Here is a 19,227-nt window from a genome sequence, read left to right on the forward strand (position 1 = left end):
TGGTGACTGCAGTCTTGTTCAGTTTTTTAAATTACAACATGTTCGCCATCGACAGCGCTGTTCATTATAACTTCGGCAGTTGCACTTTTGATGTTAGTGCCTTTGGAAAACTGGTGAAGGTGATAAAAATATAGTAGTAGAGAATATCAGTAGAAAAAGTGAAAAAGAAGTGAGCTGTATGGCTCAAGTCAGCATTCGTCATATACATTGTCGCTAAGTGATTCAAATAAATCTTGTGAAATTCTATCAAAGTTTCTTCACGCCTCAATAATGCACAGCGTGCTGTTGTGACAACTAGCTTCTCTGGTTACAACGAAAGAGTAAATAATGTAGGACCCGTTCAGACAGGTAACGGGAGACCTTCTTATAGCTGCTGAGACGCAGTGTTCACTTTCCCGACAGTGATTGCCTCGCCGGTGAGCGGCGAGAGGGCTGCGGCTCGCCCAGAATGTGTGCCAGCGTGTCTGAGGAAGCGCTAACAGTCGGATTCTTGGAACGCTCTGCAAACGGCGCGTGGAGGGGCGCCGGCCGCTGGAATCCAGCCGCTGACTCAGGCCTCTCTCTCGTTAGACAGCAACGGAACTCTCGCCCAGACTCTATTTTTAGCCCGCCGAGTGTTTTCTCTTGTGCCCGCTGTTACGCCGTCTGTGCTCCGGTCCTCTACTGCGGCTACATGTCACGGAGTCGCGACCACCACTAATTTTGGTCGGCAATAGATGCAGCGCGCAAGCCTGTTGAGACACCCTGCTGCCGGTCGAAGTCTGTTAAAGGGTCGACTGGATTAGAAACAGCCAAATAAGTAAAAATAAGTGTTAATACCTTGCTTGCTTCACTGTTGTGTTTCCGTGCTGATCTTCTCTGTGCTTTTCTTTTTTCTCTGTCCGGTCGCTCTTCTTCTTCTTCTCCTCCTCCTCCTCCTCCTCTTTTCTAACTGTTTTTATAACAAAAGACCCCAGCAGTGTATTCGTCAAGACCTTTTAAAGTTTCCCACCTCGGCTGTTTTTATCAAGAATTTTCTTCATTACATCGGCCTTGCATGCGATTTTCAAGAGCAGTCGAAAAAGCTACAAATCAAAGATGCAAGTATAAATTTGTCTTACTGACGCACAAAAATATTTTACAACGGACAGCCTCAAACTGTACTTACAGACGTCGATAGATTGTACAGTTACGTTATTAAACGGCGTATATAGCTTGTTAGCTATGCTAGAGTTACCTCCCGTCACTTGTGTTTTGCTATAGAAAACAATTTTTGTTTGCGCCTTTAAATGTTTAAATTTAAAAAAAAAATGGTTCAAATGGCTCTGAGCACTATGGGACTCAACTGCTGAGGTCATCAGTCCGCTAGAACTTAGAACTACTTAAACCTAACTAACCTAAGGACATCACACACATCCATGCCCGAGGCAGGATTCGAACCTGCGACCGCAGCGGTCGCGCGGTTCCAGACTGTAGCGCCTAGAACCGCTCGGCCACTCAGGCCGGCGTTTAAATTTTACTGACAACTTTAATCGACGTATCTCGGTCTCATCCTCCGTTCCCCTCTGTCCTCCTTTTTAGCTGCGAGTAGCGCTTCACACATTCCCAGATCATGATACGAGAATGAACTGCTGTTTTTATGTATTTTACAATTTACGGTCGTGGTTTATAGCTTGTCACTTTTGCTGTAGCAAAGTACCTCTGCGGATATTGTAAATAGTGACAACCATATATTTTAGACTGTTATATATTCTTTACCTGATGCATCATGTGCCGTATTTGCTGCTTAACAGTCCCCCTATTACGTAAGATGACCTTAGGTGCATAATGCTAAATTAAAAACTGATGATTAATTCTTCTTTTCAAAATGTCGTTCTTTCGGTGTAGCAAACAACCCTTGTCACTTATATACTTCTGTATTTTGTTAAGCAATTTCTTTAGCTGCATATGTCATTCGACGAGCCGTGTATAGCAGTAATTATTCTGACTAAATGTAAGCAACCTTCAGTCATTAATTTCGCTTTCTAGCTAAGGTGAGCATTATTTGTTACATGTACGTAGTTCTGTAGTCAGAAGTGTATTTTCTAATGATGTACCGTCGATCTCCCCCCACCTCCCGTTTTTTCCAGTATTTCACCGAGTTCTGACAGTACATTCGGTACGTTGGCACGCTGTTCGTTCAGGACTTTTTTTTAATATTAGTTTATTATAGCATGAAGTTCGTCTGTCACTGATGTATCGATGCACTGCTTAAAGTTGCTGTTTATTTACTGCAGTTGTTTTCCGCGTAGACAGAAATGACGGCTGGTGTCCAACAAAGGAAGTGGGCACACATAGTGTCCTATAACATGGAGCTAGTTCCGAAGATGACTATTACTGCAAGCACTAAGCTTTCTGGGTTCAATTCTGACACACGTTACGTGCTCTATTTCTGATCGGATATTTTTGCCGCTTAAAAACATGGTAATTGTAAAATGCGCCACACCTGTAAGAACAATTTTAGGCTACCCGTTCTAACTTACTATTTTTGCATACCAGTAAGCCAAACTTACATTTGCTGCATCTTTGATCTGTTTCAAAATGGCTCTGAGCACTATGCGACTTAACTTCTGCGGTCATGAGTCGCCTAGAACTTAGAACTAATTAAACCTAACTAACCTAAGGACATCACACACATCCATGCCCGAGGCAGGATTCGAACCTGCGACCGTAGCGGCCGCGCGGTTCGAGACTGTAGCGCCTTTAACCGCTTGGCCACCACGGCCGGCCTTTGATCTGTTTCGTTGGAGACTACTTGAAAATCACCTGTAAGAACGAAATTGGTCACTTGTGCATGATACAATAAAGCGAATATTAGTCAAAATTATCCGAGATTTAAAACTTCAAAGGACATGCAATTATCTTTCTCTCTTCTTTTCTCCTCGTCCTTTGTCCCTTTTAATCTACTTTTACGCAGCTTCGCAATATTTCAGTATTGTTTCAACATTAGTCTGTCATCCTAATCCAGAAAAAAAAGAAGGCATCGTGATCTTCACTGTTAGTTTAAAATATGAAAACACCTCTGAACGAGTAACGTTCAAATATTAAACACAAACAGCAGCTAGTGCACACCCGTGCCGAAAGAAATACGAGAAATTACAAAAAGATTTATCAGATTTAACAAAACTACATGTACAACAGGGGAATTCAACGTTTTTCACTTCCCTCCCAAGTTTGGATATCTATTAGTAGCGAAAATTTCTAACCGCCCTCCAGTTCCACAGTAACTGTGGTTTACATAGTTTGAAAGTAACTTCGTAAAATTCATAAAACAGATTTACAAAAACTAATAAGTTAGTTACCAAATAATTGTCAGTTTTGTGAAAACCAAATGAAAATTTTTTTTAAACGCCTACACGTACCATGAAAGTAGGTATGTCCCTACTGAGTGATAGGGATCAGGTTTAGTACCACTGATCTACACGAACGAAGGTAGAAAATTGGTTAAAGAGTGCTAGAAAGTATTTAATTTCAAAATAACTACTCTGTATATACATCTTCTCCATGAATTCAGATAAAACTTTGGGATTCTTTCCACAATCGCATTTGGGATAAAAATTTTCATTTGTTTTTCTCAAATGTTCAGTGCCCTTCACGTAGACAGCCTTTCAGAAACGCCCACAAAAATTACATACCGTAAGATCAAGCAACCTTCAAGACCAGTTGCGCAATGCCAGATCCGTAAGACCTTTACGACAGTTATCGTTTACGCAATTCATCGTAAGAAATGCTCTTAATCCAAGTGCTCAGTTTCGTTGGAAAAAAAAAGAAATATTTCGGCATGTTATGGGAATTGTGTGAAAAATTCACAACAGCAGCCACGTTATTCTATTACTTTAAACTAGCATCAAGGTGAACTTCGCCCAGAGTTTTAATCTCAATTCATATTGGAGATTACTCTTGTTAAATCGGATGAATATTTTTGAAACCCCCTGTTCTGTATAGGCTGGAAACAGCCCGTCGAAGTCAAACCGCCTAGAGGTCAATTAGGATGAACGACTCCTTCGTTCAGAGAATTTTCTAAGCCGTTCCCAGCTTTTTCTCCACAATAAGAAATAATAGGCCTGCCTGTGGATATGTGCGTGAACTTCACTTCTTGACGTAGGTCACAAGAATTTTTCGAAACATTAGGTCACTGTCTGGGACAATTGTCTCCTAGAGATCATTCAGTGACGTACGTCTCAGTCGAGGCCCTGGCGTTAGATTATAACCCTCACAGAGGCAGTGACACGGAAGTCTAATATAAACCGGCCGCCTGTGTCACTCACGTGCGACTACACCATTAACTGCATGGTCACGGTTTAGAGGTAAGAAGGTGCCACATTAGGTGACCAGGCGGATGTTTTCACAATTCATATTTCAAATCCCTCAGCTTCCTTACTGCCAAAACACATTTGGACTCAGGTGCATTTTCGTGGTGAAAAAACAAATTTTTCATTTGTTAAGTAGGTGTATTCTCGAGGATTGTTTCATTATGTTGGCCAAGAAGACTTGGATAATATTCGCCACAGTCAAGTTTTTCTATCCATGGGAAAGACAGTAGTAAGTATAATCGCTTTTGAATTGTGTAAAACACCACAAGCTTTCCGATGGCTGACATCTCCTCCTCCTCCTCCTCCTCCTCCTCCTTTTTTTACAAAGCCACTGGCATCCATCCATTGCTTTCAATGCTGTTCAGTTTTTGACCTGTTGTGGTGGACCCATGTCTGCTCCATAGTAACAAATCTACTCTCAACGCCTGCTTGATAATTGTTAAATGGTCTAGTCGTTACATAACAACTAATGGACTTCTTTCCGCTTTCAGCATACGTGACACTCTCCTCGCACAAAACGTTCTGATGGATAATTTCCATTCGGAATCTATACTCCTTCCTCTCATGTTCGTGTGGTGTGTTCTACACCTTACACTTTCAATTGCCAATCTTTCTACGGCGTATGTTTCTCATACATGGTTATGGTACGTCACACTCATGGATCTTACGGAGTAGTACGGCACATCTGAATTCAGCCGGTCGTTTAATACCTTCTTTTTCCAGACCGGAGTGGCGTCTTATTGTATAGGTAACACTTAATTTTTCCCCTCACGACGTTGACTAGACATCATTCTAGTCGCCGCACTAAACCGGACTGCTCGCATGCATTGAGCCGGAGAGACGATCCTACTGTTCCTGAGTGTATCTAAATCATTGGTGGTGTAATGATGGTGGCCAGCCGTGGATATTGGACATGTCACGCAGGGCGTGTACCACCGGTGGCTCACGCTCAACATTATCGATTAGGGTACCAGCAATACACTAACATTTAACGTATTACCTATGAGGCAGGCGCAACGAACAGCTTTGAATAACGTTTCTTGGACCCTTCAACGAGAGAGCGTTTGGGACAAATAAGGTATAACATAGTTTGTGATATGGTGTAAAATTATTTTACGTGGCCTGTCTCGATTTGGAAGAAAAGACATCAAAATAAAAGGTCAATATATTCAAATAATAGCCTAGTGGCGTTTGAACACGGTTTGTTCGTGAAGCACTTTTCCCGCATTTCGTTTGATGGGGTATTGGCCAAGAAATGCCTATAAAAGTTTAGATTTGAGCTGTGGGCCGTACGTATTTAAATTTAGATGCAGAAGAACGGAAGTTGATTTTTGTGAAGTAAGCTGGTGCGTGTAGTAGTTCCGAGTAGCGCCGAGTCTTTCACGGACTGCTCCCCATCATTGTTAGAGAGCAAGGCTCTCTCCTGGCCCCGTTAATGGCGCGAGCGAGTCTCGCGGATGGAGATCCATTCTCGAGGCGGCGCTATCCGCTGCCTCATCTGCCACGCCGTGAATAATGGAAATAACGTTGCGGCTGGGGAAAGAGGTGCGCACTGCGAAAGGCTGCAACGCCCGCAACGGGCGTCGAACCCGCAACCTGCAGCCGTGCGGTCGTGCACGGAGAAAGTTCCGGCGCTGCGCCGATCGGCCCGCCACAATGGGCGCACTGCTAACCGAGAAAAATCTCGCAATCTACACTAGCTTTCTCCACGCCGTCCTACCAGACACCCATCTTTTTTTTCCATTCCCTAAAAGGAAATCTTTACTGCGTTGGAGGGTACTCCTGTTCGACACTACACGAAACATCAGAAGTTCCTTATAGCGTAACGTGACTGAGAAATTGTAGCCTCGAGAAGCGTGCGAATTGATTGCTGAATTAACAAATAGAGGGTGAAAGGTTGGAAGAGCGTGGAAATCATGTGGCGAAAGTGCTACGGATAATCTGTGTGCGCTGCCAGACTCCGTATAGCACACGAGAATTACTATTTACCACAAAATTGTACCTATCGCAGTATACATTTAGCGTAAGGTCCACGAAGATAAGAGAAATTACGCCTCGTACGGAGGCATATTGAAATGAAGTCCCATACTTCTTGACAGAGCTTAGGGGAACGATGCGGGAGACCCGCACCGCCGTACTAGGCAAGGTCGTAATGTAGGTGGTTTGCCGTTGCCGTGAATGATGATGATGATGATGATGATGAAGACGACACAACATCCAGTCATCTCGGGGCAGGTAAAAATCCCTGCCTCCGCCGGGAATCGAACCCGGGACCCCGTGCTCGGGAAGTGAGAACGCTACCGGGAGACCACGAGCTGCCGACACGGCGGCATATAGACAGTCATTTTTTCCTCGCTTTATTACGGGAAAGGAAATGATTAGAGTGGTACAAGGGACCCTCCGCCATGCGCCATACGGTAGCTTGCGGAGTATGTATGTAGCTGTAGATAAAAATACATAGGATTACTCGGAATTTTTGTACGAAATTAAGAACTGCAAAATTATGCATGCCAAAGAGTTAAAAATGTAAATTATTGTTTATAGATACGTGTTTTAAATCTTCTATATATATAAAAGGCAATGTCCCGATGACTTAATGACTCATCATCGCTCAGCCCAAACCGCTATGGAGACTTAAAGGTTGGAGATTCTGTGGATCTTACACTGTAGGCGTCAAGCTAGAGCTACGAAAACTGGGATTTGGTTCCTCAGTCATAAAATAAAAAGTACGTGTTGCAGCATTTTTGGGAATTCACCCACTAAGGGGTAAAATAATCGGTGAAAATGGTTTAAAAAGAAATAATTACCAAACAATTACTAAAGGATTTTTAAGGCTACATTCATGGCGATTGGTATTTGACTTCTGTTAGGGGAAAAAGGAAAACGTGTTTCTGTATTTTTGGGAATTCAGCCCCAAGGGAGTGCACTAGGGATGAAAATTTTTAAGAAAATATTTCGTTACATTAAAGCTAAATTTATGAAAAGTAATATTTTTCTTCTCGTATAGATATAAATAAATATTTATTATGGGATGAAAGTTGCTGTGGAAATATCTCCACAAGGACACACAACGTATGATTAAGAAAAACTCAGGACTCCAGCCACCAGAATCGCTATTTGGTCGGAAGTACATTCGGAAAAGGCCATCTTTATGTGGCTTTAACTAGCATTAAGAGCTTAGATAAATTTGCAATTTTTGAACAACATAAAAATTCGATTAAGTAAAAACAAAAAAATCTCTCTAGGCCATACAGTCTACGCAAGCGAAGCAGCGGGCGCTAAGCTAGTTTCAAATGCATAAGATAAACTATGGATTTCATCTACTACAGATTTATTACCAAACATCAACAGCTCGAAAAGTTTATGATAATATTTAACTGAAACGACTTAGTTTATATACGTTGGTTCTGATATAACATTTTTCTAAGACTTGGGATGGTGCAGCATTGACAGAACTTTAGAAGAAAGCAGTGCAATTCGGAAAAAAGTTATAGAAGTGCATATGTTCGCCCGCATCTCGTGGTCGTGCGGTAGCGTTCTCGCTTCCCACGCCCGGGTTCCCGGGTTCGATTCCCGGCGGGGTCAGGGATTTTCTCTACCTCGTGATGGCTGGGTGTTGTGTGATGTCCTTAGGTTAGTTAGGTTTAAGTAGTTCTAAGTTCTAGGGGACTGATGACCATAGATGTTAAGTCCCATAGTGCTCATAGCCATTTGAACCATTTTTTTGCATATGTTAACTACAGTTAGTCAGTTATTAACTTATTTTCTCTGAGCCATCGGTTGTAGTTGCTGCTTAGTTTCGATTCCATGGCCGTTACACTCAATTGTCACTGGTAGCAGTGGCTGCTAGCTCTGTCGCAGAGAAATACATGCATGCTTAGGAAGGAAGCGTGATGGGTGAATGCCATTACCTTCAATATACACTGTAGGTAAACCAGTCCGTCGTACAACCCATTCCTCAGAGTGCAACTCGACTGCTCTCCCCATGTGTGTGCCAGAAAGTGTCATAACTACTTGAAGCGGAGAGGATCGTTGTTGCTACTATCGTGAGTTAACACATAAGATACTTCTGTAATTTACGATAAATACTGAGTGATCAGGAAGTTTGGCGAGAAAGTGGTACTTACTTGCAGCGAAAGTTTCAAAATAATAGTTTTTAATGGTTTCAGTTTTCCTCGTGTCCGAATCTTTTGTCTGACTGTGTCCTTGTTGCCAAAGTTTATTGATCACTTTGACGCTCATGAGTTCACGGAGGCTAATTCAAAATCGTCATATTATGTGAGTGTGAAAGATGATTAGCAGTTCCTTTGAAGTTAATGATGATAGTGTAATTTACCTGCAACTCGTTTTACGGACACTGAACCCGAACGCTTATGCGGTGTCTAAAGAACTTTTAATGGAGTTATACTGCTTGCTATAATAATGGGACAGTTGGTCGCTCATATTTGTTTAGTTTCTAAGATTATTTGGGAGAATTGTATGATGTGCTCTGATCCTGCTTCCTTTAATTTTGATCTGTCACCTAAATCGACGGTTGTGGTGGTAAAAACAACTGGAAAATTCAGCTCATTCTGAATGATATTAAAAGACTATTGCATATTAAATATCTCTGAGTTAACAGTTTCTTTTCCAGCTGAATTTAGCGATTTACGCTACATGTTGATCGCGGACAGTCAAGTACCTTGTGACCAAGAATTAGAAATAAAATCGTTGCTTCCTGTACAGCTATTTCTCAAGAAATATTTGTGAGGGTGCAGTGTACAGCCTAAAACAGGTGCATTTGCTTTTTGTCCCTGTTGAGCCATTTACTGAGTGAAGTCGCGTTGTAGTTACGGCACTGAACACAGATTCACAACCCATATCCGACCATCCAGATTATTAAACGCGAATGAAAGTGCGGTTTCTTTCAAAAGAATACGACCGATTTCCTGTCTCATTTTTGTTTCAACCCGAGCATTTGCTCAATTTCAGTGACACTGTTTCTGATGGTGCGTTCAGTCCTAATGTTTTTTCTTTGTCTTCTTGCATCAGGTAGCTACAAGACACCAGATCTGCAGAAAGCTATAGTCTCTCTTAAAGTAATGTTACGGCCACTGCTTTTCCGTCTTTCCTTCCTTTCTCTCTCTCTCTCTCTCTCTCTCTCTCTCTTTTTGCGGGGTTGTTTCGGTGGATCCATTTTTCCAGTAATCAGTTTCCATTGAGAATTCTTGTTGACACTTCGAAGGTCTGGTTTTCTTTCCGTTGCTGTGAAGAACCGTAAAATCTGCGTTGTTGCTTTCTTTCGTAGGTCTACAGAGATACTTGGAGTAAGTTTTAACGTGATGACAGGGTGTTGTGTGATGTCCTTAGGTTTAAGTAGTTCTAAGTTCTAGGGGACTGATGACCATAGATGTTAAGTCTCATAGTGCTCAGAGCCATTTGAACCATTTTAGTAAGTTTTAAGGTATTATATACCAGCACAGTAAACACTGTCCGCCCCCCCCCCCTCCCCCCAACCACCCGTCCGGACTCATTTCATGGGACTCGCATCTCTTCTGTGAGTATATTCTTCGTCTATGGGGCCATGGCCCTTGCAAGCTATTTCCCTTTCGAGGCTGTAAGTCTAGCTATCCTTCTGATATTCCTTTTCTCCCTCTTCTATTTTTCCATTGGATGGTCTTCTTGGTACCGGCCATGCTTGGATTTGGTTTATTATTTTGGACACTTGTTTAATTTTCTCTTCTGGCACTTATTACGGTCATTCATCACTACATGGTCTCCATTGTTGGATAAGACCTACCACATATCTTCCAAATTTTACAGTAGTGTGGATCGTGTGGGCAAGGTCACCCAACATACTATACACTCCACTTTTTCTGCCATTCTGTCTCCGCACCCTTCCTTTCTGGCAGAAGTAATACACACAAAACCCCACATAGTAGCCATACCATTGGGGGAGCGGTTCATAAAGTACCTGCATTGTGGTAGTCCCCTGACCACACAGGCAGTATGTGCCAATCATGGCTGGGGCACAGGGACTCCAGGGAATGGTTGACTGGCCATGCTGCCTTTGTTGTCGCTGGGTGGTGCATATTGGCAGAGCTCCCATTCAGAGTGGTGGCATCAACACAGATGTGTCGGAAATGAAGCAGCTCAAACTTTCTGCCAGTGATGGCCACATGTCCTTAATATCTCTTCTGAAGTAAAGGGTTACTACAGTGTGGAGAGATAGGACCCCACAATGTTTCCTTCCCTGGCTATGCCATGGGAAGAATGTAGGGGCTACACCCGCTTGCCTGGTGATTGGGGGAGGGGGGTACCCTCCTACTGTTTTCTGTCGGAAATGAAGCAGCTCAAACTTTCTGCCAGTGATGGCCACATGTCCTTAATATCTCTTCTGAAGTAAAGGGTTACTACAGTGTGGAGAGATAGGACCCCACAATGTTTCCTTCCCTGGCTATGCTATGGGAAGAATGTAGGGGCTACACCCGCTTGCCTGGTGATTGGAGGAGGGGGGGTACCCTCCTACTGTTTTCCCGTACACCCATTTTGGACGTGTTGCCTCCTTACCGTAGATGTCAGTACTTAATCCCTAGGCAGAGAAACAATACTCTGCTCTGGCATATGTCATCAGCAAAGGGTCCCTCAGAATGGTTCCCTCCCAGAGTTGTGCTGATCTGGAACGGGATACCAGCCAGTGGCTGAAGGCGCCACAGTTTGTTGCTGGTAGGGCTTCGTCCCCCGCCTCCTGTGTCTGAAAATAGGGCAAACAAGCCCTTGCAGATACCGAAATCATACAAGGGGAAGAGGCCAAAAAAGTTCATCTCCAATACTGTGGTTCATGAGGTCTTTAAGCCACGAAACCTCACATGTCTCAACTTCAACAATGTACCCAAGGTGGAGTTTCTGGTGGCCCCTGTGCCACCGGATTCACCCTCCCCCTACACACACACACACACACACACACACACACACACACACACACACACAAAACTGCTCATAACCAGTGTGTACTGGTGCCGTATACTCTCAACTGGTGGCGGCAGGGGAGCCTGGTGAATGACATGCCGCCTTGGTCTCTTCATGTCCCCACTGGATATCAGTAGCGTGATCTTCGAGTGGAACTGTCCTTTTTTTCCCACCATCTGGCTGAGCTGCGACGTTTCCTGTACTTTTCCACTGCTGTCTGCATTGCACTCCAGCAGACTTGGTTCCCAGCTTGAATAACCCATACCCTCAATGGCTACTGGGGCTGTTTGAATAAACGATCTGACTATAACAGTGTGTTGGGCAGAAATTGCGTGTATATTCTGGACTCTGTCTACAACTAAGATGAGCCATTCAATATGACTTTGGAGGCTATAGTTGTGGGTGTGAGGATGTTTCTGGATTCTACTCTCTGTAATGCGTATCTCCCTCGCGATGGTGAAGTGCCTCAGATGGCATTGTCTGCACTGATTTCTCTGTTCCCACCATCCTTCCTCATTTTGGGTGACCTAAATGCCGACAACCAGATGTGGGGTGGAACTATGACCACTGGCTGCAGCAAATCTATCGAAACTTTGATCACAATGTTTCATTTTTGTCTCTTTCTACTAGTGTTTCCATACATCAGTTGGCATGTGGATCTTGTTCAGCCATTGATATTTCCGTCTGCAGATCTAGTTTTCTTCCCTCGATCCATTAGGGAATTTATGTTGACCTGTGTGACACGATGATTTTCTGATCGTCCTGTCTCTCTTTCAGCATCACCCTCGTGGGCTACCACTCATATGGGCTCTCAGCAATACCGACTGGGATAACATTCCCTCTGCCGTCGCCGTTACATCCCATCATCTGGAGGTATCGATGCGGCTCTTCAGAGCGCAACCACACCCATTCTATCTGCATTAATCCCCTGCTTCTCGTGATCCTCCCTGTTGGAAGACAGTATCTTGATGAACTTAGAAATTTCATGGCCATTAGAGATTGCGTACGAGATTTTCAACGTCATGAGCGACAGCCATCTTAAAACGACACTGTGCTGCCACCTAATAAAACTACAAAAAAGAAGAGAATTCTGGGAAAGGTATGTTACTACCATTGGGCAGCGTATCCTTCTTCCTCAGGTTTGAGCAAAGAGTTGATGCCTCTGTGACCACCAGATCCCCACAGGTGTACCTGATATCTCCCTTAATGAATGGTGACCCAGATGCTGTTGCTGAACATTTTGATCTACATTGTGCTCAAGCTTCTGCATCTGAGAATTATCAGCCTGCATATCGTGTCCTCAAACAGCGGGAACACCTATTGGTGGATTGGCAACATCATGTCTTTGCCATCTTTAACTATATCTAGAGTGAAGGTAAGTCGCCATCTCAGTGGCGAGAAAGTGTGATCGTCCCAGTATTAAATTGAGTGAACACCACCTTCAGAAGGACAGCTATTGCTCAGTGAGTCTCAATAATGTTCTGTGAAGTTGCTCAACGTGTGGTAAGATGACAACTGTGTTGGTACCTTGAGACTTTGGGTCTTTTAGCGCAATCCCAGTGCGGTTTTCACAAAGACCATTCTACTGCTGACAATTTCGTCTGTGTGGAGTCTGCTGTCCAGTCAGCTTTTGCCATGTGTCAATATCTTATCACTGTCTTCTTAGACTTGCAAAAGGCTTATGATATGACATAACAGCATCACATCCTCGTTATCCTGCTTGAGTGTGGTTGCCAAGCCCACTACCATTTCTTGTCCGGAACTTCTTGTTGGACTGTACTTCTCAGGGTCAAATTGTTGCTTCTAACAGTATCACCCTCACCCTAGCCGCCCACATGCAAGTGAATGTTGCCCCAGTTGGCCCAGTGTTGAGAGTGCCCCCTTTTGCAATGGCTGTCAGTGGTCTAGCTGCAGCTGTGGGGTCCACGTATCACCCTCCCAGTATACTGACAGTGTTTGCATTTACTGTTTCTCCTCCACTGTGGATGTCGCTGAACGCTGACTGCAGGGTGCTGGGCTATCAGCCATGGCTTCTAGTTTTCAGCCACCAAAACACACATCATGCACTTCTATGGCCATTGTACTGTCCATCCTCAACCAGAACTCTACCTCGACAACCAGTTGCTCAATGAGGTCGAGCCTTATTGCTTTCTGGGACTGTTCGTTGATGCCAGGTTGACGCAGATTCCCCATCTTTGTCACCTTAAGAGAACATGCTGGTCACACCTGAACACCCTTTGCTGCCTCAGTAACACCAATTGAAGTGTAGACTTTGGCGGCTTTGCAGAACTCTGATACTGCCCCATCTTGATTACTGGAGACAGGCATATGGCTCGGCATTGCCTTCAGCATTGTGGATGCTAGACCTGATACCACTGTGGGGTCCGACTTGCAGCAGATGCCTTTGTGCCAGACCTGTGAACTGGCTACTTGCTGCAGCTGAGGTCCGTCCACTGCAGATGAGGCGCCAACAACTGCTTCTAAATTACACTCCTGGAAATGGAAAAAAGAACACATTGACACCGGTATGTCAGACCCACCATACTTGCTCCGGACACTGCGAGAGGGCTGTACAAGCAATGATCACACGCACGGGACAGCGGACACACCAGGAACCGCGGTGTTGGCCGTCAAATGGCGCTAGCTGCGCAGCATTTGTGCACCGCCGCCGTCAGTGTCAGCCAGTTTGCCGTGGCATACGGAGCTCCATCGCAGTCTTTAACACTGGTAGCATGCCGCGACAGCGTGGACGTGAACCGTATGTGCAGTTGACGGACTTTGAGCGAGGGCGTATAGTGGGCATGCGGGAGGCCGGGTGGACGTACCGCCGAATTGCTCAACACGTGGGGCGTGAGGTCTCCACAGTACATCGATGTTGTCGCCAGTGGTCGGCGGAAGGTGCACGTGCCCGTCGACCTGGGACTGGACCGCAGCGACGCACGGATGCACGCCAAGACCGTAGGATCCTACGCAGTGCCGTAGGGGACCGCACCGCCACTTCCCAGCAAATTAGGTACACTGTTGCTCCTGGGGTATCGGAGAGGACCATTCGCAACCGTCTCCATGAAGCTGGGCTACGGTCCCGCACACCGTTAGGCCGTCTTCCGCTCACGCCCCAACATCGTGCAGCCCGCCTCCAGTGGTGTCGCGACAGGCGTGAATGGAGGGACGAATGGAGACGTGTCGTCTTCAGCGATGAGAGTCGCTTCTGCCTTGGTGCCAATGATGGTCGTATGCGTGTTTGGCGCCGTGCAGGTGAGCGCCACAATCAGGACTGCATACGACCGAGGCACACAGGGCCAACACCCGGCATCATGGTGTGGGGAGCGATCTCCTACACTGGCCGTACACCACTGATGATCGTCGAGGGGACACTGAATAGTGCACGGTATATCCAAACCGTCATCGAACCCATCGTTCTACCATTCCTAGACCGGCAAGGGAACTTGCTGTTCCAACAGGACAATGCACGTCCGCATGTATCCCGTGCCACCCAACGTGCTCTAGAAGGTGTAAGTCAACTACCCTGGCCAGCAAGATCTCCGGATCTGTCCCCCATTGAGCATGTTTGGGACTGGATGAAGCGTCGTCTCACGCGGTCTGCACGTCCAGCACGAACGCTGGTCCAACTGAGGCGCCAGGTGGAAATGGCATGGCAAGCCGTTCCACAGGACTACATCCAGCATCTCTACGATCGTCTCCATGGGAGAATAGCAGCCTGCATTGCTGCAAAAGGTGGATATACACTGTACTAGTGCCGACATTGTGCATGCTCTGTTGCCTGTGTCTATGTGCCTGTGGTTCTGTCAGTGTGATCATGTGATGTATCTGACCCCAGGAATGTGTCAATAAAGTTTCCCCTTCCTGGGACAATGAATTCACGGTGTTCTTATTTCAATTTCCAGGAGTGTATGTGATACAAATTCGCTGCTTAACTACTGTCTCTTTTTTTTTTCCTGGTAGGGAGACCCACATTCCAAATCAGAGGCCCACTATTAGTCAAGATCGCAGTTCGCATAGTGTCTCTGCTCAGAGCTTCAAGAACTCCCACTGTCGCCTCTTGTCTGGAAGTAATTTCGTATGCCCCCATGGTGTGTACCCAACCGTCAGTCTGTCTCGACCTGTCCTCTGGAATGAAAGCCTCTGCTGACTTGATAGTTACTCGCCACTTGTTCCTGACTGTCGTTGATGTTGTTCTGGTTTTGAAAGTGGTATACACGGATAACTATACAGTCAGTGGACGAACGGGGTTTGCCTAGACACATGCAAGGTAAAATAAACTACGCCCCCTTCTGAACAAATACAGTGTGTTCACTGCAGAGTTGGTGGCCATCACTTGAGCCTTTAGGTACGTTCGTTCTTGCACTGGCGAGACGTTCTTAGCAGTATTCAGACTATTGACCAGTGCTATCCTTGATACCCACTAATTGTCACTATTCACGATCGCCTTTGTGACCTTCAAGCTGGATGGCTGATCGTCTCTTTCTGGGCCCCAGGTCACGTTGGGATCCCAGAGAATGAACACGCTTACCACTTGGCCACCAGTATACAGACTTTGGAGAAGGTGGTAATGGAACCGGACCTGCACTCGACTCTACACAATCAATTGTTGGTTGCATGGAACGCTGATTAGTGTGCCCTGGTTTCTCCAAACAAACTGCGAGCAATAAAGGAGACGATGAACATGTGGCAGTCTTCCCTTCGTATTTCAAACAGGAAATTGACTGTTCCGTCTGCGCCTGATCCTTGGCCATATCCTGCAATGTGAAGCATCCAGTCACTTTTCTGTGCAGAGCAACTCAGCCACATTCACCCTCTTACCCCTCTCTCACTTCTTGCTGCTTTCTTTGGTTTTATTAATTCTCGGTTACAGTCTGGTTCATCAGGATTTTTCTTGTGGGACTTCCTCCCTGAGGACTCCCACGGCTTGACGCATGAAGGATACAGGGTCGGATGACTTCGTAGTTTTGTCCCTTTAACACTATCAATCCAAACAGTCCGTCTGAACTGCTATATCTTTGCTAAAATTGCAGTTAAATTGTTTTTGAAAGGCCTTCCAAAACTAGAAAGATTTTCCCATCTCATATTTTTGCGAATTGATTTCTTCTTGCCTCACCGGAGTTTTTATTGAAATCTCGGCGAAATGAACGCGTTCCGCTATCACATTTGATCATTTGTGTCAGGAATTGGAAGGTGGTACTTTCATGTGGTTATTTGTGTGTAAAGTAGATCGTCAGTAATTCATAAATTTGTGATTGTCGATAACAGCCATTTTAATTAAAATAAGTTTCTTTGTAATTTTGATATGGTCATTTGATTCTAAACATTCTCTGCTTTTTCTGAGCTATCGAAAAGAAATGCTTGAGTGCTTCCTGCAACAAAGCCACGACCAATCCGGTGCCATCCTTGCCAAAGATATCCCAGTTGCTATGGCTAGACATTAAACGAATGCCTGTTTTGTTGCTTATGCTTCTTCCTCGCCTCCGTAGCCGAATGGTTAGCCTCACTGTCTCTGGTACTGAAGGACTTATGTTAAGATTCCCGCTACGTCCTCAGATTTTTTTTCTGGGACAGGGAGGTCTGATAAGGGGCCACTCAGTCCAAATGAGGAATAAAGAAAAACTATCCACAGGGCAACCACAGCTGTGACTAATCTTCTTGGGGATTAGGAAGCCGCTTCAGCTGTACTTGATCTCACCATCAGATCAAAGCCGGTTTCGTGGCACTGAAAAATACACACTGAGGTGACATCTGCATAGCAAATTAATCATGAGAGTAACGGACCCTAAAATGCCCAATAATACAAAAAATTAAAGAACTTCTAAACACATGTTAAATAGGAAAAATTGTACTCACGTAATTAAGTCAGAAGAGCTATGCATCCCAGAACATGGAACCCAACATTCGTTGTCAGACGGAACTAATAAACTGCTAAATGGCGTAACGTCATGGAATCAAAATCAACTGGATGTAGCGATCAAAGTCCAAAATGGTCGGTGGAGCTCAAACAACTTCATCGCGAAAATCATCTGGTAACACGAAGAATTAGCGCAATAGTCCAGAACATTGAACAATGTTTGTCAAGCAAGTGACTTGAGTATAAATAGGATTATAAATAAAACACATACTTCGACTCCAGTCTATACGAATTCTCGGAACGCGGTAGCTTCCGGCTGATTTTGAGTGATTGGCGTACCGCCATTTAGCGGTTTATTGGTTTGGTCTGACAACGAATGTCGGGTTCCATGTTCCAGGCTGCTTAGTTCTTATGATTTAGTTACGTGAGCACAGTTTTCTCTGTTTTATGTGTTTTAAAAAGTTCTTCGAAATTTTTTTATATTAGTCTGTATTTTAGGGTCTGTTGCTTTTCCATGGATCATTGTTCAAAAATGGCTCTGAGCACTATGGGACTCAACTGCTGAGGTCATTAGTCCCCTAGAACTTAGAACTATTTAAACCTAACTAACCTAAAGACATCACAAACATCCATGCCCGAGGCAGGATTCGAACCTGCGACCGTAGCGGTCTTGCGGTTCCAGACTGCAGCGCCTTTAACCGCACGGCCACTTCGGCCGGCTGGATCATTGTTATTCAGGTGTCATCTGATAATGTGGTTTTCAGAGTCACAAATCCGGATGCGATCTAATAATAAAAATATTAAATATAGCTGAACCTGCGTCTTAATCCCCAAGAGGAATAAAGAAGCAGCGGCATCATCAGGATTCATGTATACTGCGGTAAGGGCTCTAGGGATTGGCTGATCACATGTCCTACGATCATAAATCACTCTTCGTACTACCTTGTAGTCAGTAGTCGGCCAGTCAGACAAGGCCTATACTTTGGATAGGTATTAAGGAGGGACACAACAGTATAATCCAGTTCGCAAAACATAACCAGATTGGTATTTTTCTCTACAAATCATTGCAGTAAAAGTCAGTTAAGCTGTTACTTCAGACTCTAAATGTAGAAGCCTCAAAATAGAATTATTTCTTTAATCGTTTAGTATGTAGGTTCTCATTGCGGTTATGGTATCCAAAAGCCCACGGTTTCTTTGCAGGGCAGCCTGTGATTTCACCTCTGTGTCACAAAAGAAATTTTGTACCACACATTTTCTTATCTCACATCAAATTTAGTACGGTTTTGGTTTTCGAAACGCACGCTGTTAGCATGGGCCAGGTCCTCGCTTGCTAGAGCACTGCTCGTTAGGAAGTTCCCCCAGGGCCGCTCTAACATTCCACTGTTTCCCTCGCAATTTTTCCACTGCGTTCGTCGGTGAGAGACAGCTTGCTCTTAGACGTTACTCGGTCGCACAGCCACACAGTGATAGATTCCTTTAAGATCCTGATTCTTCACATTAATAAGTGGTGGTGAAAAGTTGCTGAATGGTGTACCAATCTTGTTTCAGGTAATGTCATAAAGCGTTATGGAGGCAAGTCATGAGTCATTTCAGTCGATGACCATAAAACTTGACCATAAGGCCAAAGTGGAAAGAATAGAGAGAATCATAATTGCAAGATCTTAGCATGACAGCTGTAGAGTAATATTTCGAAGACCTAGTTAGACTTCTATCAGTCTTACTTTCCAACAAATTTATGAGAAACCTATTTGACCCGATCATCATGAAATAACTAAAGCTTCACCCTTCTTATTCCGAACTGAAGAATCATGATAGAGATTCTTGTGACACTTCGGCGATTCTCCAGGCGCAAACAGGTCGCAGCTGCAAATTCTGGTGAGTCGACTGTCCATTTACTTATAAGCTATTCTTTCCTAGTTAAATACTAAGCTTTATTTATTTATTTTCAGTTGGTGTATGGTGCGCTCTGGGCGTGCCTCAAATTAAATTACATTACGGTGTGTTTACAAGATGCTTCCGCGGAGGAGGCTCGGGCGATACCGTTTTCTTCTCAGAATCGTGAGTGAGACAATGCCGCCTTCACTATGAGGG

The 19,227-nt window shown here is 44.6% G+C and overlaps 1 protein-coding gene and 1 non-coding gene across 4 annotated transcripts in view; one reads left to right on the forward strand and one right to left on the reverse strand.

The window, feature by feature from the left end:
- Nucleotides 1–19,227, forward strand: part of LOC126196712 (nuclear receptor-binding protein homolog) — a 452,035-nt gene that overhangs the window by 344,975 nt on the left and 87,833 nt on the right. The gene's annotated exons all lie outside the window — the stretch shown is intronic.
- On the reverse strand, nt 1,399–1,482 carry Trnas-gga (transfer RNA serine (anticodon GGA)). The gene is given in 2 exon segments: nt 1,399–1,433; nt 1,443–1,482. It is a non-coding gene; the product is annotated as a tRNA-Ser (tRNA).

Source organism: Schistocerca nitens, chromosome 1 (genome assembly GCF_023898315.1).
Source record: "Schistocerca nitens isolate TAMUIC-IGC-003100 chromosome 1, iqSchNite1.1, whole genome shotgun sequence".
Lineage (NCBI taxonomy): Eukaryota > Metazoa > Arthropoda > Insecta > Orthoptera > Acrididae > Schistocerca > Schistocerca nitens.